This window comes from Lissotriton vulgaris, chromosome 7 (assembly GCF_964263255.1).
Source record: "Lissotriton vulgaris chromosome 7, aLisVul1.2, whole genome shotgun sequence".
Taxonomy (NCBI): domain Eukaryota; kingdom Metazoa; phylum Chordata; class Amphibia; order Caudata; family Salamandridae; genus Lissotriton; species Lissotriton vulgaris.
Window position 1 is genome coordinate 1,433,917,385 of NC_141695.1, and position 26,268 is coordinate 1,433,943,652.

Consider the following 26,268-nt stretch of genomic DNA (forward strand, 5'->3'; position numbering starts at 1 on the left):
CCAAAAAATAATAATACAACTTAAACCAAATAAATCTATATGGGGGTGTAGCAAAAGGCTCCTTAGTACCGCAAAGGCATCTGGATATACACAAGGGAAAAATATATAGGAACAGCTGATATACCAATGAGAGTACAGGGAGTACCTAGAGTCCAAATTGTCAGGGACCAGTCCCAACCCGACCTCCTTCGGCCTCTGATGGCCGTAGATGGCCCGCCCTTTGCCCGGGCTTAGCCCGGCGCGGTACCGTGACGCGAGAGCTGTGCGTTGATTTAAAGTCCTCCAATGGCGCAGGAATGACGTAGTCAGGCGGCGTCAGCCGATGGGTCCTGGGAAGTGGAGTCCCCCGCTCGGCGGCCGCAGATGGCAGGAAGCGTCAGCGGGGGGACTCACAGGGCCAGGAAGAGTGTCACACAGTGGGAACGACCAGCGCAAATAGCGGGAGCAGGTAGGCAGAGTGTAGACTATTCTTTGGCAGGACGGAAGAGCAGCACCCGCTCCCCGGGTCTGCGCATTGATTTAAAGTCCTCCAGTGGCGCAAGAATGACGTAGTCAGGCGGCGTCAGCCGATGTGTCCTGGGAAGTGGAGTCCCCCGCTCGGCGGCGGCAGATGGCAGGAAGCGGCAGCGGGGGGACTCACAAGGCCAGGAAGAGTGTCACACAGCGGGAATGACCAGCGCAAATAGCGGGAGCAGGTAGGCAGAGTGTAGACTATTCTTTGACAGGACGGAAGAGCAGCACCCGCTCCCCGGGGCTGCGCGTTGATTTAAAGTCCTCCAGTGGCGCAGGAATGACGTAGTCAGGCGGCATCAGCCGATGGGTCCTGGGAAGTGGAGTCCCCCGCTCGGCGGCCGCAGATGGCAGGAAGCGGCAGCGGGGGGACTCACAGGGCCAGGAAGAGTGTCACACGGCCGGAACGACTAGCGCAAATGTTATGTTAATAACTTTTATTAGGCGCACAGCTGCCCCAGCAAAGGGGCGTCCTGGCGCCTGATCAAGTGCCACAACACAACAAATCGATGCTGGAAAAGAGAGGGAATCAGTCAGCAGTAGGGAACAGATAAGTTTTTATGGCGCGTCTGAAAAGAGTCAGGCTGTTCAGGGCACGAATATGGACAGGGAGAGAGTTCCACAATCCTGCTGCTAGAACTCAAAAGGAACGACCTCCCATCCTACTCAGTCTGAACCTGGTCTTAACCGCCAGATGAAGAGATTCCGACCTGAGAGCCCGCGTAGGAACATAGGGGGAAACAAGATTCGCAAGGGCTGGAGGAGAGGAAAGTTTCAAGATCTTAAATGTCAGACAAAGAGCCTTAAATGTAATTCTTTGTCTGACCGGCAGCCAGTGAAGAGAGGTCAAGACTGCAGAAACAGAACATCGTCTAGGAAGGCCAACGATGGCCCGCGCCGCGGCATTCTGCACCCTTTGCAGCCTAGTAGCCTCCGCCTGATTCACTCTGAGCAGCAGCGCACTCCCATAGTCCAGCCGGGAAAGGATGGAGGCTTGGACCACCAGTTGCCGAGTAGGGGGGTCGAAGAATTTGAGGACTGGTCTCAGTCCTCGCAGAATACCATAACAGGTAGCTGCAATCTTCTTTGTGTGGCTGGTAAAGGAGAGTGTAGGATCCAGCCAAACCCCCAAGTTCTTAACTTTGGCAGCTGGGATTTATTTATTTATTTATTTTTGGCAATTTTTAGAGCGCGCAAATACCCGAGGGTGTCTCGGCGCTGTGACACAGAACTCTCCGTAGGAAAAGGAAACTAGGCATGGAATAGCCATGTTTTCAGATTTTTTCTGAACTTAAGCAGGGTAGGTGCACACTTAAGGTGGAGAGGTCTAGCTGTGGCAACGGTGAAACGTTTGTCTCCCCAGTTAGCCCTTCTTGTGCGGGGGACTGTTAGCAGATGGGCAGAAGATGAACGCAATGTTCTTTGCTGTTCGGGTGGGCGAAAGGCTTGTTTTAGAAATAGGGGGCCATGGTTATGAATGGCTTTGTACGCTATGCACAAGGCTTTAAATTTGATGCGGCTCCTTACCGGCAGCCAATGCAGCTGTTGGATGTAGGGGGAGACAGATGCAAATTTAGGAATGCGTAGCAGGGTCCTAGCTGCTGCATTCTGTACAGTCTGTAATTTATTGAGGACCTTTTGTTGTGCATTTAGGAGTAAGGCATTACAATAGTCGGTCTTGGAAAAGACTAGCGTGCTGACTAAAGTTTTGCCTGCGGAAGATGGTAGGTACGGGATGAGTTTTTTGATTTTTTTTAAGGTGTGGAAGGCAGATGAGACCACTGAGTTTGCGTGCTGCTGGAAGGACAGTTTGTTTTCGAAGATGACCCCCAAGTTTCGTACCTTGACCACTGGTACTGGAGGTTGTCCCATTTGTTGGGGCCACCATTGAGGAGACCAGGTTGGTTGTAGTCTCCCGAATGTCATCACTTCTGTTTTATCAGAATTTAGCTTGAGGCAGTTTGATGACATCCAGGAGCTTATTGCTTCCATGCCAGATTGGAAGTTTGACGCTACTGTTTGGCCATCATCGAATACGGACAACACCAGTTGTGTGTCGTCTGCGTATGTAGTGAGAGAGATACCGTGGGACTTGATGACCCTCGCTAAGTCAGACACATATATATTGAACAGTGTCGGGCTTAGCGAGGATCCCTGTGGTACACCGCAAGGCAGGGAGAAGGTCTGGGAAGTGTATTGTCCCAGCTTCACCGTTTGTGGGCGGTTTGACAAGAATGAGGCCAGAAGCTCCTTAGCCTTGTCCCTTACTCCTATGGCCGCGACACGGTCGATCAGAGTGGCATGATCGACCGTGTCGAAGGCTGCGGACAGATCTAAAAGTATGAGGATTGCAGCTCCTCCATTGTCCATAATGGATCGAATCTCGTCCGCCGCCTTCAGGAGAGCTGTCTCTGTGCCGTGTCCCTGACGGAACCCGAACTGGGTGTCATCCAGTAAGTTGTTGTTGTGGATGTATGTTGCCAGTTGCTGGTTCATGATCTATTCAAAGATTTTGGCCGGAAAAGGAAGGCATGCAATAGGCCTGTAACTGGATGGGAGAGACGGGTCTAGACTGGGTTTTTTGAGTAGCGGCTTGATAATGGCTTCCTTCCATACTGAAGGGTAGGTGCCGGATGTGAACATTGCGTTGCAGATCGTAGTGAGTGACGGGGCAACAGCTTCTGGGATAAGGTTGAGGACAGCAGGAGGGCATGGATCAAATGGAGATCCAGATTTGGTTCGGGCGATAAGGGTTGAACCGTATCTTTCGTGATATTTTCAAAGGCTGAGAAATTTGGAGTGTTATTTGTCGTAGGGTGCTCGGTAGGGGATAAGGAAGGGTCAGGTGCGAAAGTGGAGAAAATGGCTCTGACCTTATCTTCAAAAAATTTGGCCAGTGCATCTGAGAGGTCCTGTGATCCCTCTGAGGGGGGTGGAGGAGGATTGGACAGGTATGTTACTACCTGGAACAGTTTTCCTGATGAGTTTTTGGCCTGGTTGATTTGGTTGGTGTAGTAAGTGGTTTTCTCGGATGTGATCAGTTTTTTATAGTTGGAAAGGGCATTTTTATAGCTGATCTTGTCTGCGTTATTATAGTGTCGACGCCATTGTCTTTCTAAGTTCCTGCAATATTGGCGCTGCAATCTGAGTGATTCCGAGAACCAAGGGGCTGAAGGATGCCTTCTGTTCCTGTTAGATGTTTTTGTGGGGGCTAGTTTGTTACAGGCTGCGTTCAGGATGTTTAAGTAGGTGGCTGACGCAGCTACAGGGTCTTGATTGTTTAGCGGAGGACTGTCCCGTATGATCTCAGTGAGCTGGTCGATATTAATGTTTTTCCAGTCTCTGAATTTTGTTGGTCCAGAAGTAGTCTGGGAGGGTGGGCAAGGAGTGATGGGGACTGAAAAACAAACTGCCGAATGGTCTGTCCATGTTAGAGGAAGAACCTTATTGATTGTAATATCTCTGTCGTTGGTGAATAGGCCGTCTAAGGTATGCCCTGCTGAGTGGGTAGGTGATTTGACAATTTGTAGGAGGTCTACTGACTCCATGTCACCTAATAATGTTCCTGTATCAAGGTCATCATGAGATTCAAGATGAAAATTGAAGTCACCTAATACGGTGAAGTGTTGGGCTCCGATAGACATCTCGATGATTTTGTCTACATTTGAGAGAAATTTAGATCTGGATCCTGGGGGGCGGTAAATTAACAAACCTCTAAATGTAGTTTTACTGGAGGTGCGTATGGCAAAGAGGAGAGCTTCGCACTCAGGGAGAGTAGTTTCTGATGTTGTTAATTTTAGGTGCTCTTTATGTATGATTGCTATTCCTCCGCCTTTTCTTAGGGGTCTGTTTAGCTTGCTTACACAGTAATTGTTAGGCATGGCATCTCTGAAATCAGGTCCAGAGGATTCATCTCCCCATGTTTCGGTGATGAATAATAGGTCCAGGTCATGGGAGTCAATGAACTCGGCGATTTCCATTTTGTGTTTGGGTAAGGAACGAACGTTTATTAAAGCTGCAGACACTGTGGGTATGGAGGTGGTAGTGTCTGTAGACGGTATCTTTATGCATGTGGGACATGTAAGCGGTCCAATGCAAGAGTCGTAATTACAAAGGGGTATGGGATGGGCTATTTCGGCATAAGGTTTATAGCTCCGGAGTTCTGCAGAGGAGTAACCTAGCAGAGGAGTATTGATGGTGGGTCGTGGACCAGGCAGAACAGGGGGGGTGGCCCCGGGCCCGTCCTCGGCGCGGACGAGCGCAGACGAGCTTGCCTTATGCGCGCCTTCGGCGCGCAATCGTCGCGCCCGCTGCGCTCGTCCGCTGCGCTTCCGGAAATTGCACATATTAGTAGGGGTACGTAATAGGGAGGGGGGCGTGGCCTGGTGTTGGTGGGCCTGGCCTCAGTGTCCCGAAAATCGCGGCAACACAACTAATCCCGCAGCTGCCTCTAAAACTGCAGCGCGGTAAATGCCCCGAGAAGGTGCTAGTTTGATTTTAAAATAACAGAAATCACAAAATGCACAATTCAAGTTTAAAACACAGCGTAGTGACCCTCCCGGCTTCCGCCTCAAGAGGTCTGATGTCAGGGATCGCGCTAGCGAATCAGCGCGCTTTAAATGCTGGTGTGGAGGGGGGCGTGGCCTGGTGTTGGTGGGCGTGGCCTCAGTGTCCCGAAAATCGCGGCAACACAACAAATCCCGCAGCTGCCTCTAAAACTGCAGCGCGGTAAATGCCCAGAGAAGGTGCTAGTTTGATTTTAAAATAACAGAAATCACAAAATGCACAATTCAAGTTTAAAACACAGCGTAGTGACCCTGATGGGAGTCACCCCCAATTCTGGAGGCCACCACTGGTCTCCCCAGAGTTCCGCCTGCTTCCCTAGGATCAAGACCTCGTTTTTTTTGGCATTTAACTGCAAGCAGTTAGTGCGCATCCAGTTTGCCACGGGAGCAGGTAGGCAGAGTGTAGACTATTCTTTGGCAGGACGGAAGAGCAGCACCCGCTCCCCGGGGCTGCGCATTGATTTAAAGTCCTCCAGTGGCGCAGGAATGACGTAGTCAGGCGGCGTCAGTCGATGGGTCCTGGGAAGTGGTGTCCCCGCTCCGTGGCCGCAGATGGCAGGAAGCGGCAGCGGGGGGACTCACAGGGCCAGGAAGAGTGTCACACAGCGGGAACGACCAGCGCAAATAGCGGGAGCAGGTAGGCAGAGTGTAGACTATTCTTTGGCAGGACGGAAGAGCAGTCTCTTCTGAAACCATCAGTACCCCCTTTACCCTCAAAGGATAAAGATGAAAGATGTAATAATTTGGCACTGTTTTTCCATAAGAAAATTTAAGACATTTACTCCACCTTTCCCCTGCTAGCAATGCCAACAAGGTCCGATCTGTCTGAATACCCTACCCAACTCCCTGTCCCCACTATCAACATAATCCCCCCATGAATATAAAAACTTAAAAAATCTACTTTGCCCAATTGAAATCTGGCTCCCCGTGTGATAGCGCTCCTCCCACTGTCCTTAATAAGGTCCTTGATGCTATTGCTTCCGTTATCCTGGAACTTATTAATACCTCCTTTTCTACCGGGACTGTTCCCTCCTCCTGGAAACGGGCTATGGTCAGAGTCCTGTTGAAAAAAACATCCATGGACCCCGAGGTCCTCGTGAACTACCGCCCAATCTCACTCTTGACTGGGATAGCCAAAACTAGAAAAAAATACATTAACTCTGTTCGATCTACATTTCTAGAACAAAATAATTGTTTACACCCCTCACAAACTGGCTTCAGACCCAACCAAGGCACAGAGACGGCCTTACTAGTGGTTATTGAGGAGTCACGGAAAATTCTTGATGCAGCTATTATACTACTCGACCTTAGCGCGGCGTTCCATACGGTTAACCACCAGCGCCTGGTAATAGAATAAGAGAATGCGGGGTAACGGTATGCTTTTGAATTGGCTGGAGTCATTACTCTCAGAAAGGTCTTTGCAGGTCTATGAAGATAATGTTGTCTCAGATAGGATGCTTTAAGATGTGGGGTGCCTCAGGGCTCTTCCCTAAGCCCCATGCTTTTTAATGTCTATATGCGCCCCCTGGCCGATGTAGTTAAGCCCTTTGGAGTTAGGCTCATTACCTATGCTGACGACACTCAGCTGGTGGTGTCCCTTAATCCCTCAAACAATAATAGTGCCAGCTTGGCAAATTGCCTGGAAAGATTGTCTTCGTGGATGGACAGTTCCTTTTTAAAACTGAATGCTGCTAAAACTGAGCTCATGTTATTGGGGAAACCTATCAACTTGGATCCCAGTGCCTTTTGGCCAAATTGCCTAGGTTCTATGCCTCCCCCCAAAGACCATATCAAAAGTCTTGGGGTTTGGTTGGACAGCAACCTGAATTTTGGGGTATAGGTGAGTAAAGTAGCAGGCGCCTGTTATGGCATCCTCAAAATGATAAGAAAGGTTCTACCACTCCTGTCTTTCAATGCCAGGAAATTGCTGGTACAAGCCTTGATTCTTTCTCCGGTGGACTATGCCAATGTGATCTATTTAGGTGCTCCTGTTACGACTATCAGAAAACTTCAAACAGTTCAAAACTGTGCCGCACATCTTCTGATGCAGGTCCACAACCGGGAATCTGCTATACCGCAAATTTCATCTCTGCACTGGCTGCCAGTTGCCGAGAGAATCCAATTCAAGTCATTGTGCATTGCTCACAAATCTCTCTTGGATACTGCCCCTCCGATCCTTCGTGCCATCATTCCCCGGTATCTTCCTAAAAGGTCACTGCGCTCTGAGAAGAAACATCTTGCCATTATTCCCTGAGTGAACCGAGTGCGTAGTGGTGGCTGGCGTTTCTCCACTGTTGCCGCAAGGTGCTGGAACCTTCTGCCGGACGATATTCGGCTCGAGCCCAATCATTTACGGTTCCGCAAACATCTAAAGACTATGCTGTTCCCCTGAGCCGGCTGCTTTGCCTTCGTTTTATGCTTGTCTCCAGCACTGGGAGGCCTTTGGTAGCCATGCGCTTTACAAGTGTATACTCACTCACTCACTCATTACGACACAATCTTGGAAGAAAAGTATTCGACCCTTTGCTGATGATGTTAAATTTAAAACATTCTAAAATGTACATAGTTGGCTATCTATCACCCGAGAGGTTATAATATTGAGAGGCTCGAGATTCATAATGACTGAGAGTCTGAGACAGCAAGTAATTGAGTTGGCCCATGAAAGACATTGTGTCATTGTAGCCACCAAAAGAGCCCTAAGGGACTGAGTGTGGCTCCCTCGGTTCGATGAACGAGATAAGAAACAGCTGAAAGAGTGCTACCTTTGTAACTTTATATACCCCAAGGTGTCCCAGCAGCCACTGACAATATCTGACCTTCCTTCGCATACCTGGGAGAGAGTTGCAATTTATTTGTTTGGACCTCCTGGAAATGGACATCATCTAATGGTACTCATTGATGAATATCCATGTATTCCCATGGTGGAAGACTTATCATCGACATCCCATGACAACGTCATTGAGTGGCTTGATGCCATTTTTGGAGCGCTGGGCCTTCCACTATTCTAAAATCTGATAATGGCCTGCTTTTCAATAGCAAAGAATTAAAGGAGTATCTTGTTTGACTGAATATCAAGCATCTTTAGCCCCAAGCCAATGGCGTTGTTAAACGATTCTTGAGCACCCTCAAGAGAGTAATTCAGCGAGCATCAATTGAAGGAATGGGTCTAAACCAAGCCATATGTCAAGCCTCACATCCTATTGATCAACTCCTCACTTCACAACTGGTGAGTGCCCTGCCACCTTGCTATTCGGGAGAGCCATCGGAACCGCACTACCACAGTGTTCATCTAACCAATCGATGAATGCCAATAGGTTTGTGTCACAGACATTTCTCGAAAGTGCAAAATGAAACATATGCTTATCAGCAAGGACAAGTTGAGGAAGCAGTCTTCGATAAAGAGACTGTGTACTAGTCAAACAGAAGCGGAAGCAGAAAATGAGCACTCCATTTTCTGTCGACCCTTCAAGGGTTGTAATGTGCAACGACACAAGGTGACAACTCAGCATCCTTGAAAGTCCATCACATGGGACACGTCACACTTTAAACACCTATCTCGATGTTCAGCGGCTCCTGCGATCACGAGCTAGGCAGTCCTGTCTGAATGTATAGATCAAACATCTGAGACTATGTCATCAGTGCCTAATCAAGGTGCTTCTCAACTACCTCATGCCACCTGATCTGACAGGCCTGTGCAAGCACATCCCGACATATTGAGGAAATACAATTATAAAGTTGTTTGTACGTTTTATTTATCCAAGGGGGAGCTGTAGTGTCTCTGACATTATGCGCACTAGGACCCTCGCAGTTCTAGGAGGACTCTATACAGTATTTTCGTAATCTGCTGGGAGGTGTTAAGAATGATTATGAAACTTATAACGCAATGCGTGCAGTGTGTGATCGTATGTTGAAGAACAAAGACGTTTATTACAGACTCAGAGTGTGGAGTATTATTTTGTATGATCCCGGGGATGGAATGTATTACAGAAATTCCGAAATCTGCCAACACAGGCTTGATATAAACCTTTGGCAAAAAAATCTAAATGGACACTTTGGGCAAGACACATTTCTTCACAGTACTTATAATGGAGCGCACCCGCCACTTACCTCCTGTAGTGCCTCGTAGGCCTGTAATAGCCATTACCCCCTCATTCTCCATCCTCCTTGTCCATGTGCTGGGACAGGGAGCATGTTTTCAAAATCAAGGCCAGGCCATTCGGTAGTCACTTTGTGGTGGCCTGTGCTGTAGTGTATGCGCGAGTGTGCAATGTACACTGCAAGAGCTTGTTAGTATATCAATTATATAAACAGACAGGACGGTACACTAGCATGTCACTTCCCTATTTACACTATGGAGGGCAGAAGGCTCTATCAAAGTGGCATCATGAGGAGTTGCAATCAGAGGAGGAAGGGGAAGAAGTATTGCAAATTATTGAGCTGACCTCCAATCCCTCATGAAAGGGGCTGTGGATTTAACACTGGTCAAGCCTAGTGCAAAACTTTCTAGAGAGGAGGAGGAGTTGGATTCTGAAGAGTATCATAGAGGCAAATATGTGAAGAGTGCCCACCTTTGTCATCACCTTGTCTACATTAGAGAAACACTGGGATTTGAGCCTAAAACCGTCAGGAGGAAGGATTTTATCCACAGTACACCAGTGAAGAAGCAGATAACCTTCCTTTTCACAATGTTATAAAGGATTTGGTAGCTAAGGAGTGGAAGGATGCATACAAAGGGTCAGTGCTGCGTTTAAAAAAACATAAATACTTACTCAAAGAAATTGATAAGGACTTTCCTCAGAACCAAAAACTGAATACTATCATTGCTTCTATGGCATTTATTTCTAATTTTGCCTCAGATGACTTTGTTCTTCTGGATGTGGTGGATCGCAAGGTTGAAACGGCTTTTAAGACATTTTACATGACTTCTAACTTTGAGCTGAGAGTCAACATCTACTTAGCCTACGCAACTCAAGTGCTGTTAAAATACTTCCAAACTCTCATTGATTTTATTTAGGAGAATGAGGACCCTAGTTCTCCAGTATAAGATGGAGTTGGTGGCCTAATTTCTATCAAATATGTCTATTGATAGCTTGTGGAATGTCGCGTCCTTAGCTGCTGCTGTGATGGCTGGTCTAATAATACTTTGGATGAAATCAGGGAAACTGGAGGAATCCCCAAGGTCTTTGATCCAAAATTGCCTTCACACAGGTCAGAAATTATTTGGTTCTAATCTATATGATATGGTAAAAATAGGCGGCAAAGGAGGAAAAGGTCCTGCAGCCATTCAAGTTGAGTTCAGGAAAGAAGTTTTATTAGTTTAAATGCCCTCATCAGGCCGCACAGAAAATATGGCCATTTCTTTTTCATGTTCAGGCCCATGGTCGGGGGCTGCGTTTGCTTCCAAAACCCTACCCTGTACTTCCAGTGGACAAGAACAGTCAGGAAAATAACTATCCCATAGTTGGAGCAGCGTTAAAATTATTTTATCCTAGATTGGCAGAGTGTGTCACAGACCAACTGGTACTTTAGGTAGTGAAGCACTGATACAGAATCCCTTTCAACCAGAACCTGTCAAGTCATCATTTCAAAAGCAGATCCAATGCAACTAGGAATATAGTAATTAGTGGAGAAGAAGGCAATATTTCTGTTTCCTGTGGAACAATGTTAAAAGGGGTTTTATTCTGCCCTGTTCTTGGTTCCCAAGGCGGATGGTCATTTGAAGCCTGCTACAAATTTTGAATACTAAACCAGTTTCTACTTATAGAGACTTTCAGAAAGATTTCTCTGCAAACTACCATTCCATTGATTTCTCAAGATGACTTTTTGGTCACATTGGATCCTCAAGAGGCATATTTCTACATTACGATTCACCTTTCCAGTCCAAAGCTGCAGGGATTTGACCTGGGCGACTGGCATTTCCAGTTCCAGGTTTTTCCGTTTGGGCTTGCGACATCACCAATGGTGTTCACCAAGGTACTGGCTCCTGTTCTTGCTTATTTCCAATTATGTGGTGTTTCTATTTTCCATGTCTTGGCAACTGATTGCTCTGTGCTTCCTCTTTCTTTAAGGCTCTGTGGAATCTAGAATTGGTAACTAAGGTTCAACGTCAATTAGGCTTCTTGATCAATCCCCTAAAGTGCAGGCTGCATCCAATTCAATAGAATATGTTTATTGGGGCACAACACTCTCCAGGCTCATGTGTTTCTGCCACATGTAATGATTGCAGTGATTCATCGCACAATATCTCAGTTACTCACTCTGACATCTGCAACTGTTCGTCTTTGGTTGTGAGTTCAGGGTCTCTTGGCAGCAACAATTGGAATAGTCCCATGGGTTCGCTTTCATCTCAAACCTGCAGTCAACCACATTCTACAATGATGGGACAGCTACAAAGAATTACAATCTTCTTATTCTGGTGTCAGTGACACAGCCATTGCAATGGGGGTTGATGGAATACAATTTGTCAGAGTGGGTGCCATTGAAGTATCCATCTCCAGTTCAGTTGACAACCAATGCGAGTCTATGGGGTTGGAGACCACTCTAAAGGAACTGGAATTGAAGGGTCCCTGGACAACAGAGGAAAATCTGAATTCATCCCATTGGAGGGAATTGGTTTCAGTGTGGCAGCTTCTTCAGGCCCTTGCTCCCCAGTTAGAAGGCCAGAATGTTATAGTGAGGACCAGCAATCAGGTGACGAGGTGCTATCTCAATCATCAGGGAGGTGCATGGTCAAAAGCTTTGAATCATCTTGTGCAGCTAATATTCTCCTTGGCAGAGGTCCATCTAGTAGCTCAGGCATGGTATACATTCAGGGATCCCTGAATTTTCAAGCAGAGAGTCAGAGTCTGAATCTTCCATCTTAAGTAGCGTTTCCCTTGGGAGACAGGGAGAGGCACGCAGGTGGATCGGCCACGCTACTACAGGAGAACCTTCCCGAGTCCCCTTATTGATCTTATGAGTTCCTGACTCTAATACCAAGGGAAACGCTACTCCCTTCTACAAACTTGGTGGCACTGGTTAGTTCAGGCCGCCACTAATACTAAAATTGACCTTCCTTTGGTCCTGAAGAAGCGCTTTGGCTCTCCTTCTGAGGCCACATACAGCGCGAAACATGTTGACCGCTATATATGTCCATTAGGGACATATACCCAGCTACAGAGGGACATAATATCCCCTTGAGCGGCACCACACAATTTGTTTCAACAATGACGGATGGATCACCCTAATAAATAGTATCCACTCTCCCTCCAGTCATTTTTTAACACACCACTTTAGACTTCACTGCCACTTACACCCATGTACCCAAACGGCTTCTCATCAAAAGATCTCAGATAAAAAGACCCTTCGGGGACCCGTAGGGCATTGCAGCGCTGGCCCGATGAGAAGAAAAGCCCAAATGAAGAAGCATGACATCCTTCGGAGTGTGTGAGGGCATTATGATGAGGACACACTGATTGAGTAGCACACAACAAAAGTTTCTTCTTCTTTCATCCTCTACAAGGAACAGTGGCTCCCTTTGTATACTGGTTTTCTGATAGCGCCGGAATGCCTGCTAGGTGAACTCTGTGCTCAAAAAATTGACAATAATAATAATAATCCGCTGTTCTGTGGTGCTGGTATTATTCTTAATGACCCCACGCATTTTAAACTAATTAATTGGCATATCTGATGTCTCAACAGTCCTAAGAAGGGACGGCTGGTAGCAGCATACTTGCAGAAATTTCAGATGGACATTGCCTACGTTCAAGAAAGTCATCCGACTCCTGGATCAGAAGGGACATTTTCTAAGGCCCAGGGAACACATTGTGAGTTTGCATCTTAAAAAGTGCTTTTACTGGATGGGTGGTGCTATCCTCTTTAAAAGACAATTACCTTTTCAGATGAAAAAGACTGTAGCCAACACTGAAGATAGATATATAATAATACAGGGTTGATGAAACACAAGCATTTAACCTAGTCATCTCCTATGTTCTGAATTTAGACACCACAACATTTTATGAGGAATTATTTCAAAGATGTCACCTCATGAAGGCAGTATGATTTTTTGTGGTGGGCTGGTGATATGAAAAATATTTGTAGAAATTGTATCTGTTAGATGTACTAGCTCCCACCACCCCCTCACATCTTCATCTGAAATGTTACAAGTATATATATGATGAAGAAAATACTATTTAGTAGATATTTGCCATTTTAACCATCCTACATTTTGCTCTACAGTACATAACTCATCTTCACGCATAGGCTATTGGATTACCACTTTAGATGTCTGCATACACACTCACAGCGTAAACATACTGCCCTAACACTGTGAGATCACTTCCCCATAATACTGACAGTATCCTATATACACTTGTTACATAGATTCAAACCCTGGATATTCTCATCTAGCGCTCTTCTCAAATTTGCCTTTAATGAGCGATTTAGGCAAGGATTTGCCTATATCAAGGCTGTTGTATGTCTAAGCTGGGGAACATAATGAGTTCTATACATACAACTTAGATGAGGCAGTAAAGGTACTAAGAGGAGAATTTACTGCAATCCAGGAATCCAAAATTCTCAAGAAAAAAACATAGCACTCTGCTATTATTTAGAGAAGAGGCTGATAGAGAAATAAAATATATGGTCAAGTATAATGGGAGTGCCAACGTCCAACCCCAACCGCACACTGGCCAGGCCACTGAAATCAAGATGGGTCTCATAGGAGTTGCTTCAAATAAAACAAAAGAGGTGAGCTAGACATATTAATTCTCATGACATAAGAACTAATTTCACTGAGTTTTACACACATCTATTTACAGCTGATAATGGGTCTACAGTGGTGCAAATGCATGAATATCTAAACAAAACTTCTCTGAATTGGGTGGAAACTCATGAAAGGGAGCCCTTAAATCAATGTTTGACATAAGAAGAAATTGTAAAAGTCATTAGAGAGCTCCTTGGCTTAAGGGGACCTCAGATTTCTATAAGATTACTACAGACACACTAGCACACCACATGTTAGTGCGATAAGAAGAAGCGCATGAGGGAGGTAATATGCCTCCAACTCTGATAAAGGCTATCATTACTGTTTTCCTAAAGTTTGATAATTCCTCCATGTATTGTGCCTCTCTTAGGCCCCTTTCCTTAATCAATATTGAAATTCGATTTCTAGCTAAAGTAATTGCCAACCAGTTACATCCCTATGTAAAAGGAATGGCATCAACTGAGCACGCTGGGTTTGTCCCAGGGAGTTTCACTCCAGACAATTTATGAACATTTTTCTCCCACAAATGTAATATAGGTCTACTACTTGGCTCAATGCTAAAGTGCTCTCTCCTTTAAATATAGTAAAATTGGCTTACACCCAGTAAATGGCACTATATGTACCCAGGACCGGAACATTAAATGCTACTAGTGGGCCTGCAGCATGTATTGTGCCAATCAATTAAGGAAGACTTTGTAAACATGTCTCAGTCTGCCTTTGCAGCTGTGTGCACAATTTTAAACTACCGCTTCGGCCTGGCAAAATAAACCTTTCACCAGGCCTAAAACTCAATTTTTAATACATATCTGTCACCCCTAGGGTAGGCTCTAAAGAGCCCAGTTTGCATGTCCTGGTAGTGAAAAACACACTAATTATTTAATCATTACTTTGAGGCATACCACTCCCATAGGATAACATTGGGTTGACGTATTACATTGAAAAAGTGATTCGCTTTGTTCTGGGACCAGGTGGGAATGTCATGTCTTATGTCCGAGGAATCGTAATTCAAAACCCTTTTTATTGGTAAAGTCAGATTTTAATCCCTACGTCACGCTGGGAGTGTGCTCAGGACGGTCAATTCCCCAGCGCGCCGCAAATTCCGCACCTGCGCTGGAGAATTTATCAGTGGGCAGAGTTAGGACGGCCTCCGGCCATTCTGAGCACACACCCAGTGTGACGTAGGATAGCCAGGGGCTGTCCTGAGCACGCAAGGGGTTATGCCCCCTAATTATGTCCCCGCACCACAGAGAAATTCACGCCGCGGGGAAGCGGTTAAGCCACTATTCTGTTTCTTTTATTGAAACGTTTTATATCACTTAAATCTCACAGTGATAATAGAAATACAGGGTCGAATGGCCTCATAACAGATAAAAAGAAAAATATGGATTATTACAGAACCATTAAACATACAAAGGTACAATCATTCATACCTATTCATTTATCAAGAAAAAAGAGAATTAAGCAATTGATTAAGACACAAAATGTCGCTATTACTTCATATTTCTAGGTGGCAACAAGTCACAATTCTGAAAATGCCACTTTCAGAAAGTTAAAGACACACAATTGATGGACGGAATGCAGAACAAATCAAAACATTCACCCCCAGTCAAGAGATCTGGGTTAAATCTATCATTCTTTTGCTCACCATGCCATCCCAGTTTAGACCTGGCCATATGGAAATCAGTCTTGACCCTGTGCCTCATGGGAACAGTCCAGCCCAAACTGCCAAGCCAAGTCCTCCCTGGACCAGAAACAAATATCCTAGGACCAGTTTCTGGGCTTCACCCCTCATCAGCCAGGATAGCTTGAATCTAGTGGCACAGTGAGCCCGGGACACACATTTGGGCATACCTGCCGCACTTAGGACGAGAAATCAAAAGACACACAATTGATGGATGGAATGCAGAACAAATCAAAATATTCCCCCCAGTCAAGAGATCTGGGTTAAATCCATCATTCTTTTGCTCACCATGCCACTCCAGTTTAGACCTGGCCATATGCAAATCTGTCTTGACCCTGTGCCTCATGGGAACGGTCCTGCCTGAACTGCCATGTCAGGTCCTACCTGGACCGGAAACAAGCATCCTAAGACCGGTTTCAAGGTTCCACCCTTCATCCACCAGTATAGCTTGAATCCAGTGGCACAGTGAGCCCGGGACCCACGACTGGGGATACCCAGCGCACTTAGGGCGAGAAAGCAAAAGACGCACAATTGATAGATGGAATGCAGAACAAATCGAAACATTCACCCTCAGTAAACAGATCTGGGTTAAATCCATCATTCCTTTGCTCACTATGCCACCCCAGTTTAGACCTGGCCATTTGCAAATCAGTCTTGATCCTGTGCCTCATGGGAACAGTCAAACCCGAACTGCCAAGCCAGGTCCTCTCTGGACCGGAAACAAGCATCCTAGGACCGGTTTCGGGGTTTCACCCCTCATCAGCCAGGATAGCTTGAATACAGAGGCAAAGTTGGCATTTTCTAGTTAACCATTTGGTGCTTGCATCCCGCTTCCTGGGTCACATGACTGGGTGTAGATGGCAGTTGGCCTTTGTGTATTCCTCCCAGACAGTTGTACAATAGAGGGTCTGCGTCTTGGCAGGACTTGATGAGAGGGGCTGAGCTTTCCCCGGTCACACTTGCACATCAAGACACTGCCTCAGCTCACACACAAAGGACTTCACAGTCGCCAATTGTGCCTGTAGACAGACTGTGACCAGGACAGGGTGGCAGGAAATTCCAGACACTTCTTTACGGAAAGAACTCCAGATGTATTGTCCACTCCATAGTGGGCAACGGATTAAAAAAGGGGGACACAGGCCCACTCTTGGACCTGTGGATACAACAGAAGAAGGCCTGCCCTGCTACCAGATGACTGCCCTGCTGCTGGAGGCCTGCCCTGCTGTCTGAGAAGGAAGACTGAACCTGAACCTGAACCCTTCATCCCAGGCTACTTGAGTGACTCCAATGTCTAGTTAGCTATCCTCCTGTTCTGAGTTACAGTTATACAACAAGCTCCATAGGCCTTCCTGCAACTGCCCAGCTGATCTGCTTCACTGGACCAGCCTGGACCCTGCTGGCCTCTTCTAGAATTATTTCCTGAGTGCCCCAAAAGGTGCCTCCCAGGGTCAGGACCATTGGCGTGACATCAATTCAAGATCTGCACTTCATGCTACAGCATTGACAGCGTACAGTGACCACCAACGTGAATCTTAAGCAACGACCGTTCATGATGCCCCCAACAGGATCTTCTCGCTACAGCGAGATCATCCAAAATGACTGGCCTTCTCTTTTCATTACAACAATGAACATCCACAATGCCTTCCCTGCGCCTGGCAGCATCCTCCACCATGAACTGGGCTCTTCACGCCAGACTTTGAGAAGGTACCTTTTTCAAAAGCATTAACCTGGTCCCTGTATCCGGCCTGAGCTCTATCGTGGCCAGCCTGAACTTGTGACTTTCACTTAGTCTCATACAATCAGATAAACATGAGTGGTGCTTTCTGCTTTTAGGCGCCAGACTTAGTTTAAATCTTTGAAACTGCATATCTCCAGTTCTACTGAATGTATTTTTGTAATTTTTATGTCAAATATTGTAATACATTTTACTCTTTTTTTCTTAATTGGTTTCTAATTGGCGTGGGATTTATTTTGTGTTGTGTTTTCACTGTGATACATTTTGTGTGTTTTAGAATAAGCCTGGCTACTTTTTTGCCAAGCTAGCAGAGGAATAAGCACAGGTTATTTACTGATGTTGTGTGGTTCCTCCTGATAAGGACTGTGGCTGTTGCTTGAGTAGGGGTTCACCCCTTCAAACCAATACCCCAATCCCTCACACTGTTGTTCACATCCTGCCAGTAAAGCCTTTTTGCCCCTTGAAACTTCTCTCATATGGTCTGAAAGAGCAGAAGGTCCTTGGAAGGCCCTCTGAACGAAGGACTCATTCTTCAACTTCAAACGTCAACCGCGTCCTAGTTACAACCAAACGTTTTGCTTACCTGCCCCATTTAAAATTACTGCCTGATTCTGGAGGCTGCAGAAGGCCCTTTTGAACCACAGAGAGCGGTTTCTGCTGCCGAAAAACCAAGAGCTGCAGTTTGAATTGTATATTTTACTACAGACATGATAGAATGATAGAGAGCCTATGCAACTGGAAATTTCAAACTGGTGTCGAAGGATAAGTCATGAACATTTGGGTTCTAATTTTCTTTTGTCACAGTACATTTTAGCAAGAAAAAATCCTGAAAAGTTAAGCAATTCTGTCAGCAGAACTTGGTTTCATGCCCATTTGACCATTTTGAGAAAATAATTATTTCGCTGGGGCCGTACAAAGCCGTTTTATCCAAACAAACTTTATATAATGTTGCTATATTTTATTTCATACTATGTAATTTCTTACTTTTTGTAGCACTTTATTTAATAAATTCCTCTTTAACCTCTTGGTTTAGACCTTTTATTTTCTTTATTTCCTTAGCTCTATTCTTGTTTCGGTCAGTTATTACTCATGTACCACATGAATTTCTCTGACGAAGGGCTTACTGATGGACCCAAAATACTACGGTTCAGCTAGGGATTCATCACACAAAACAGTGTATCTTTAGGGGTCAGGTTGTTTGTTCCTTGGGGGAGGTAAGTCGCAGCTCGTATCAATACTGTGACCTCTCTCTCCAGTTGCTGAAGCTTCTGATTTCCTACATTGGAGAGTTGAATCATACCAGATTTTCAGGATTATCAATGCCTATGCCAAAGACTTCAATCTTTAGTTAATGTCTATAATTGTTTCTTGTGGAAGTAGCCTGAAAATCTGGCATGGGTTTGCTCTCCTGGTTGTACACTGGGAACACCTTATTTACAAGTATTAATCCCATATGTACTTGAACAGTATTTTAGTTGGATTCTTTGTGCATCAAAATCAGCGCCTAAATCAAGCATAACTAAGGCAGCTGTCTTGCCTTCACCTGCAGCCAGACACTTATACTCTAAGGTGAATAAGAGTGCCGATTCTGTGCTGAAAAGTGGCCTGAAGGCAGATTGAGACTCGTGCAAAAGTTCCGTCTCTTCCACAAAATTCATCAGTTGTCGGTTAACAAATGTGACTTTAGAAAAGAAAGGCAACATGGACATGGGTCTCAGATTCTTAGGTTTGGAAGGATCTAATGATGGTTTCTTCAGGAGTGGAATCACCATGGCGTGTTTCCAGTCAGAGGGAACACAACCTCACAAACAAGCACTGGAAATGCAGTAGGTCTCGCATTTGTTGGAGTTGGAGCTATTTGCATTGTAAATGTCAATGTGTTTTACTTATGTCGTAGGTCTGTATTTGTTGGCGCTATTGGCGTTATAAATGGCAATTATTTTTACGTATGTGTTAAGGAGTTAAATGACTGGGACATTAAGAGTAACTGAAAAGCACCAAGGGCAAGAGAGGGCAGATTGTGTGAGGATGAAACAGGTCCACATCATGATGGAATTGAGGGTTGAATGAAGAAAGAGGTGGCTAAAGCCGACAGCCAGCAAGAGCAGATGCAAGAGTTAGCTATGACTGCAGCACCAGGGCACCGGAAGGTTGATGGACAGGTGGGAGGGGCCAGAGCAAAGGCAGGGGGAGAAAGAACTCACCTGAAAGTTTTGCAGGAGGAGAGGAAGAGATGAACTGAGGGCCTCAAGTAGGGAGGGCAGTGGGAAAGACTCATGGGTAGAGGAGCCTGTTCGCGAGTTCTGGGATAGCAGAAGAGACAGGCTCAGAGAGAGAGGAAGTGTGGCAGACTGAGGTTAAAATGTTTTGGGGGTAGTTGGGGACCGTGTGGGATGGTGTGCAGGGGAGGGAGGGGTGCAAACATAGGGTAAAGACTCTGATAGACACTTGGGAGCGGCAAAGAAGAGATGTATGTTTAGGAGCACACTGTGTGCTGGGAGCAAGACATGACTAGCCTGCATTGAAATACCTGTATTTTCAGACATTCTCTTGGTCAGGAAGTACAGGGCTTTGATAAACGAGGCGCTTTTACTTACTTTCGCTTTCTGTTTTAGTGCAACGAGGGTGGAAAGTGACAGGCAGGAGAGAGGCTGGGGAGCGGAACTAGGGGGGCGAGAAGATGAAAAATTTGATTCACTTTGTGACAGCAGGGGCACCCCTCTCCACTGCCACGGCATTAATCAAGGCACTTTGGTGACACCCCGGGTGGCTAATAAGGCAACTGGGAAAGTGCTGCGATATCCAAAAGAAAGCGCACAGAGTGGTCCTGACTGTACCCGCACCCTCCTCCAAAGAGCAGCTGCTTCAGAGCTGCTGACTCCTGACGTGAAGATCAGTGTTTGAGCCTCAGTGTTGATGAACTGGGCAAATCACTTAATCACTCCAATGCTGAAGCTAAATAATTGTACAAATTTTCATAAAACAGCATCTACCTCAGAGGGGTGGCAGCGTAATGTAAACAAGTCAAATAAGGAGACACGGCCGGCCGAGCGGCCGTGAAACTGAAAGCACGGCCGGCCGGCCGTGAAAGCCTTTGATCTGGCAGGGGGTGGAGCGGCACCAAGCTGGGCAACAGATAGCTGGCGATTTGATGCTGTGCACGCGCATTTTAGGTCAATGCGCTTGCGCATTGACCTAAAAGCGCACGGGCACAGCACCAAATCGCCAGTTAGTTAAAGTTTGTTTAAAGCCCTATAGTCTCGCTTCTCTATCAATGCGCATGCGCATTGATAGGTCACGAGACCTAAAAAGATACGTTTAGCAGGCCGCAGAGCGAGGAGGCAATCGCCTCCATGCCTCAATCCAATATGGCGGGTGATCAGGATCAAGTGGCAATCCAGATTTCACTTTGGACATAAGACAGTGGGTCTCATGCACCGAAATGGTTTTCAGTCTGAGAAAGTCTCCCAATGAGGTGACTGGTAATAGGTCAAGTAGGGGGAATTGAAAGTTCCTATCACTCTCAGGAAAGGATGCATAGATGGCATCTATCTTCTCGAAGAAGTAGAGTGCAATCTGATCACATAATATTTGTCATCATCGCAGGCTGTTGTATGGTAGATGTTAACTCTGAGGGCCATGGGATATTCCTGACAATATGCTAAAGACAAGAAAATTACACTCAAGCAAATTCACGTTATTATGTAATGCTGCAGAAGAGGTACATAAGATATACTGCAATAGTAATGTAGGGTCAGAGCTGTAGTTTGTGAGTTTGTGTGTTTATGTTAATTGACTCTTCAGCTTCGAAGAACAACCTTGACCATAATATCGTTTTCTCCAGATTTTGGGTGGTGATAAGTGTGTTGGACCTTACATATGGATAGTTCCACTACTGCATGAACCATAGACGTACTAAGCTTAACCTTGGTTAATATTGGAGTGTCATAGGGATCCATCATTTAACATGCCTTCAGCCTGTCGCCGATGATATAAGATGGTTCTATAGCTAATGGACTGTCTGGAACTTAATCAAAGAACCATCAGCAGTGTGTTTGCTGCCATCCAGGTTTGGATGAGCTTGAATATAGGTAAGCGTGACTTCTTGTTAATTGCTTCACCACACAAATTGAAAAAGATGAAAAACCTATAGGAGAAGGTCTAGGGGGAGAGACTTTGTAAATAAGTATGGTAAAAAACCCAAAACACTGGGTTTTCCGTTCGATTTACCCATTCTCCCTACACTATCAGCTAAATCAAACAAAAGCAGTCCAGCAGGGACTATAAAAGCTACTTTGCAGGAGCCGAACATTTTTTGTTTGCCATACTCTATGTCACTGTTGCCATAGCAATGTGCGCTTCAAAAGTTGATAATTGAAATGCCATTATGATTAACACAAGAAAATGCCCTCTCTGCATCATGTGTTCTGCATATGGCACTTTTTAGCATAGAATATATGAATCTGTAAATTAAAAAAAATGACAACTGAGAGTGATATTCTAATTTGATAATCTAGTGTAAGGATTCGAGAACCACTGGGAGTATTTCATGGGGAGAAGGAACAGATAGTTTTGAGGGGAGACAGCATTTACAACGCAGTCATCACATGTCAGTTCCTTTACAAAAGCGGTCGTCACAATGATCGCGTTGTTAGAACACGATGCCTTTACAACACAAGTCATTAGAGTAACTTGCTGTAGGGGGTTCTCTTATATAAGGAATAGCATACATTTCTATTCCAACACCTTCCCTACTGTTGGGCAGGCTGGAGTTGGAATAGTAAATTACACTATTCCTAAATCCAGCGCGCTCCCTACAGCAAGTCGATCTAATGACTTGGGTTGAAAATGTATTGCGTACTAACAACACGGTCGTTGTAACGACTGCGTTGTAAAGGAACGTGATGTGATAGCATGCGCAGTAACATGCTATAATTGTTTTGAGGGTGATCATCTGAGGTGACGAAATCGGTTATTAATAATTCAAGATCACCATAATGTTATTGAAAGGGGGATAGTGTGGGTATAACCTTTCGATGTTGGACTTCATAAAAAATGGGGCACATCATTTAAACATTTGATGAACCCTGATATAATGGATTAGTTTGCCTTTCAGCAAATGCTGTTCTGCAGTATTTTCAAATAAATTGGTGGTATATAAATTATTTTATGAAACATGGATGTTAAAATGACCTGAGGATATGAAGTGCAGGTTTGAATTTGAACACCAAGGGGTCTATTAGGATGGCGCCCTACCGGCGGTGGCGATCCGCACAGCAAAACACCCCGCCGGACAGCCTTTTACCCCCTGCCACATTATCATGGTGGGGGTTCCGCGGCGGACGGAAAGGCCGTCTGCCGCTTTTCCGCCGGTAGGCAATTGTCACGATTGCCTCCCGGGTGGAAAAGGCCCATAATATGGTGGGGGTGCCTTGCAGACACCGCCATCCATATTATGATGCCGGCTGTTTGGTGCCTTTCTATTGTGGAGACTCCGCCATGGAAAGGCATGCAGTTGTCACTTTGGGAGCCCATTTCGGGCCCTGGGGGTGCAGGTATGCACTTGGGGGTACGTATGGTACCCCCCCAACATTGGCATACACAAGGTGGCAGGTGCCTGTCACGTTGTGCATGCCAATGCACAACCTGCTTATATAGCATTGTGGTGGGTGCTGCTTACAGCAACGCCCGCCACAATGCAATGTATGCGGGATGTGACCTTCAGGATGACGGTCGCATCCTACTTGGCGGTGCGGGACCACCACACCACTGGCGGCCGGTCCCAGTAACGCTAGGGGGGTGGACAGACTTGAGTCTGCACACCATTCTAATAGACCCCAAGATTGGAGAAAGTGTCTACTAATAGGAAGATTTTTTAGCACCATGTTGGTGCAGATCGGATTCCATGCACCCACCTCTTTTTCCCTACTGGTAGCTGGCATGTCCCAAGCCTTCTGATCCTTAGATGTATGGCTGACTAGTCGAGGTTCTCTAACTCACAGGCTCCTTTTTTGTCCCCAGTGTTTCCTCTTAGGTATTTGTCGAAGGATATCCACAAAGTTTTGCTTTCCTTCCATTTTTAAATAAAATGTTGTATGACTTTCAATCATTATGTTCTTTGTAATCCAAGATGGAGTCTGCAACTATTTCTATACTAAATCCCAATGAAACATGCCTCCCTTGAACTTTAAGGTCAAGGTAAGTAGCTGTACTATGTAAATAATAATTTAGATGCGCTTGAGTACCTATCTGCAGCCAATTTCAATTGCTTTGCTGTTGATGGTCTAGATCCTGCTCTCTGCTTCCTGCCTTTCTGCTCAATTTTCCTCTGTGTGACCATACAACTAGTTTCCCCTGAAGAGATTGTTATGTATCATTTTAGGACCCTATTGTAAGTTTCCCGATTCATGCCCTTATATAGGTATAAATCACCATATCCTTATATAGGCATAGAAATCATAACCATATTTAGGCATAGCTCATGCAGTCCAAATACGGCAGGGCTACTTCCACTAGCTCCATAAATCCACAATGATTTCTTGGAAAACTCAGCTTCAGCAGCTGGGGACTTACCCTTGCTTGAATATGGATTTGTCCAAGAACTCATGGAGTTTTCAAAGAACTGACACTCTTTGAGGACGTTATTATGTCCAACTGTACGTCAAAGTCGGCACCTTCAAGGTATAAATATGCCCACACTCGCCCAAGCAAACACACGGTGGTTTGGAGCAGTTCGACTATCTACTTGCCTGACGCGCCCTGCTTAAGCAAGTGCTGAAGGAAGCCAACCCTCCAGCAGACACACTGAGAGAGACGCTGTCTTTTCTCCTGCCGATAAATCCAGCTCCAGTGTTCCCAAGCTACCCTTGCGGGTTGTTGGGAAATCGAGTCCCGAGACTGACCTTCTCCATTCTAAACTAAGGTACGGCGCTGATTAGACCTTAGAGAAATCTTGAGCAGATTCTTGGCAAAAGAATACTACATTTATGCTACACCTCACTTACTTCTTCCCTCATACTAAGCTTAGGTTAGGTACGGTGTACAGACAAAATATCGACTCCAAAATATCGACTGGACATAATATCGAGTTTTAAATATAGACTGGACAAAATATCGACTGGACATAATATCGACTACAAAAATATCGTTTTTCAGGTAAGTGAAGTAATATCGACTGTATAAAATATAGATAGCAAAAATATCGAATTTTTAATAATATATAATATTTTATAGTGTATTTTTATGTAATAATATGTGTGAATAGTGTGTATTAATGTTATAAAATATTTTATTAAATGAATTTTGTTTTTATAATAATTGCGTAATGTAATTCTGTAGCGGGTTGTGGGTTTATAGGGGAATAGGGTGGGAAGTAATTTAATAATAATTAATTAATTAATATATGTTTGTTAATATTTTTAATTAATAATTAATTGATTAATTAATATTAATTAGTTAATTAATTAATATAATTTTGAACATATTTTGTATTAGTAATTAATTGTTAATTAATTAATTGTAATTAGTTAATTACATTAATTAGAGTAAATTTTTAATATATATAATTTTGTGTTATTTTTAAGTAATTAATTTGGAAAAAATAATATTAATTATTAAAATAATTACAGCTAATGTTCTAATATATTTACTTTATTGTTATTGTTAATTAATAATTAATTGGTAATTAAATAATATTGATAAATTTTGGGTAAAGGAGCATTTTTAGGGTTCAGGGTCAGTTTTCTGTTTTAGGGTAAAGGGGTATTTTTGGGGTTCAGGGTCAGTTTTCAGTTTTTGGGTAAAGGGGCATTTTTAGGGTTCAGGGTCAGTTTTCAGTTTTAGGGTAAAGGGGTATTTTTAGGGTTCAGGGTCAGTTTTCAGTTCATGGGTAAAGGGGTATTTTTAGGGTTCATGGTCAGTTTTCAGTTCTTGGGTAAAGGGGTATTTTTAGGGTTCAGGGTCAGTTTTCAGTTTTTGGGTAAAGGGGCATTTTTAGGGTTCAGGGTCAGTTTTCAGTTTTTGGGTAAAGGGGTATTTTTAGGGTTTAGGGTCAGTTTTGGGTTTTTGGGTAAAGGGGTATTTTTAGGGTTCAGGGTCAGTTTTGGGTTTTTGGGTAAAGGGGTATTTTTAGGGTTCAGGGTCAACAAATAAGATTGTAAAAAAATATTTTTATTATTTTCATTTATTATTTAATTATTATAATTTAATTTAAGTAGTTTTAAGTATATTTTAGTAATTAAAATTTAATATTAATTTAATTTAACACTGTTTTTAATAAAGTCGATATTTTTTACATCTATATTATTGTTAACGATATTTTGTACTCGATATTTTTGTACTTACCTGTTTGTAGATACAAACTCGATATTTTGACTGTCGATATTTTGTCCACGATATTTTGGCAAGTCGATATTTTGTCCCTCGATATTATTTCAGTGATCCGTTAGGTACACCGGGGTAGGCGTACTTTAGAAGCACCAGTTGAGTACTTTTTAGCCTTGTTATTTATGTATGTATTTATATATGGTTTAGGAACCATACAATGCTCTGACAGTATTATTTTATTCTACTATTTATACTGTACGCAATATATTTTACAAACAGTTTTACTATTGTAGCAGTTCATTTCTTATGCTTGAGAAAGAAGACTGTTCAATAAATCCTTTTATTGAAAACGCCCATCTTTCTACTTTCTCTGCACCTCTAGTGAGACGAAACATGCACGATTGACTGAGTGAAATATCTATCTATTGTTTCCACGACTCTGAAGATACGTTTTATCTTGGGGAAACAAATTTGTCATGTTTATGTGGTTGTCAGAGACTAATCCCTTCTTGTGAATTCGAGAAAGTTTCTAGTGACCTCTGAGCTAGCTGGCACACACCATTAAGTCTAGTATATTCTATAGAGACCTAGTCGACCTCAGTCCTACATCTAATCTATAGGATATAATATTCCAATGTGCAGAGCCTATTGGGAATACAGGAACTACACTACAAGATGGTTTCTGATCAGTTCTACATTTTTCTGACTT